This window comes from Mus caroli, chromosome 1 (assembly GCF_900094665.2).
Source record: "Mus caroli chromosome 1, CAROLI_EIJ_v1.1, whole genome shotgun sequence".
Classification (NCBI taxonomy): Eukaryota; Metazoa; Chordata; class Mammalia; order Rodentia; family Muridae; genus Mus; species Mus caroli.
The window spans coordinates 152,281,231-152,283,924 of NC_034570.1; positions in this window are offsets into that span (position 1 = coordinate 152,281,231).

Consider the following 2,694-nt stretch of genomic DNA (forward strand, 5'->3'; position numbering starts at 1 on the left):
CCAAAGACATAAGGAGTGCAGAAGCGCACAGTGAACAGGGGGATTCCTAATGAAATCCAATTCCTAGCCAAATAAAAACTGAGTAGCTACAAATATAGGGGTGTCTCTTTCACACAAAAGACCGGAAGAAAAAGTTTCATGCAGGCCTCTGGAAGAAGGGCAACTACATTTTCAACAGAAATATTAGAACGACGTATGAATCTGTTTCTGGAAGCCAGAAGCACCAGGGACCATTTCTCCTCTTTCTGAGGTTCCCTGGAGTAGGTGAAGACCCTCCTTTAGGGATCTAATCTTTTTGCTTTTGAATTAGCTGAGAGCCACTTTTGCGAGGTGTCACTGCGCCACCACGTGGCCACTCTCAGAAGTAGCGATTTCCCCTAGTACAGCGGTTCTCCACTTTCCTAACTCTGCGACCCTTCAATACAGTTCCTCACGTTGTGGTGACCCCAACCATAAAATTATTTTCGTTGTTGTATCACAACTTTAATTTTGCTACCGTTATGAATTGTAATGTAAATGTCTGTATTTTCCGGTGATCTTAGATGACCCCTGTGAAAGGGTCATTCGACTCCTGAGACACACTTGTGCACGCACACACTTACACATGCACGCATGCATTAAGAGCTGGCTACTGTGTTGAATTACAGAATTCTGGGGCTGAAATTTTAGATGAGCTTTATTTTGCAGCGAAAACAGAGGAGCCTGGCTTAGGTTTTCAAATTTCTTATTTTACCCTCGTGGATACTGTATCTCTAAGTACCCACACATGAAATGAAAGCACATACAAAATCATAGCTTTAGGTTTTTATTAGGTGTGTTCTTTGATGCTTTCATGTATGTATTTGATGCATACTGATATCATCACTTCTATAATGTTCCTCATCTCCCTTCAAACTCTATGAGTCCTTGCCCCTAATAACAACCCCACCCCCACCCCCACCCCCACCCCCACCCCCACCCCCGCCGCCAACCTTTGGAAGATCTGATGTTCTCACTGAAACCCACTGTAGCATCTACCTCTGTCTTAAGTTCAGTGTGTTAACTAAATACCGAGAGACAAAGCTTTGATCTCAACTTAATCTTTAGCAACAATCATTCTGTTGTGAGAGAGACACAATGTCTTGTTTTAATCTGAGTTACAACAAAATAACAATTTTACAGTATGCAAGCTCAAATGCAATGGCAAAACAGGAATGAAGAGTCAGCCTGATAACATAATTAGAATGTGCTGATTGGGTGATGCAAGACCCCAAATACAGCAGCAATCAAACCTCTCACATCCGAGCCCTCCATAGCACAAGTAACCTTGGCTGTTTCACACACTGTTTGAGTGATAATTAAATAATTTTTTTGAGAAAATCAACACTTTAATGCCTTTACCGTTTGACTTTTCTCCCTTGGTTGTTTTGTTGTTGTTTTCTTTTCTTTCTGAAAAGTAATAGATGTAATTAAGGAAAATGTATGGATTTCTTTGTGGAGAGAGAGAAATAAAAACCACTCAAAATTCCACAAGATGCAGCATTAGTGTGTCTTAATGTTTTAATACTTTCAATGCTTTTAAATGTTTTACTAAAATATCAGGTGAGTATACATAAGTATGTATGGACATACGTACCTATGCACCTATGCATGTAGGTAGGTATATAATTAGTTAAGTGTTCTGGATGTCTTTGGAGCATGACAAAGCCTCGGTACTTCTGACTCACTGCGAGATGTTTATCTTGGCAGTTAATAGTCACTGGAGGAGGGGACGCCATTCCCTCAGTAGGGTAATGCTGACAAGCTCCATTAAACAATCTCCCATCCATGCAGAGGCACGGACCCCTAATTAAATTCAATGGCCACATATGAGAATCAGATGTGAAGTGTTTGCTTAGAAAGGTCTTGTTAGGAGGGGAGACAGGAGAGGGGAGTGAGGGGTGAAAATGTCTAAAGTTCATTATATAGATGGAGATTGTTAAATAATGATCCTCTTTCACGGGGCTAATACTCAGACAGTTCACTTCCACTCTGAACCCTGTGGTTGTCTCAGCTTCTGTCGATAGAATCTCTACTCCAATACATTGTCTAAGTGCATCATGGGATACAGCTTTTTAATTCTTTTCAAACTATATCCATGTTATTTCATCAGGGCTGAGTCAAATAGCATTTGGAAACCTTTGGACTTACTCTTTTGAATACATCAGACACGTGTGTCCATATTTTTATGGGGGCCATAGAAAACGAAGATATTTTATTAAAAAGAATGCAAAGAGAAAATTATCTAATATCCAACCTCTGAAATACAAACAGATACATTTTTAAAATACTGTTGTTTTGTATGGAAAGATAGTCTTCCAAATTCTATTATATCCTCGCCAAGGGTCTCATTCTCAGAAATGGGAATGCAGAGTCTGGGCATAAGGGTAAACAGCCATTTGGGCTTTCTGCTCCAAGAGCACCAGTAGATATGACCCTGGAAGTTGAAGGAAATATCCATTCTCTCAGTTTTTACAAAGGAGGAAATGTTGGGACAGCAGGAAAGCAATACTGTTATTGTGTGGGTTCCAGTCGCTTGCATTCCGGGCTTCTGTCCACAGGAGAGGAGATACATAGAGAGTAACATGAAGGACAGCACAGCCTGCCTGTAGCCTCCTCCCTGCTGAGCTATCTGCAGAATACTCGTATCCATACAGTGTGTGACCCACACAATTA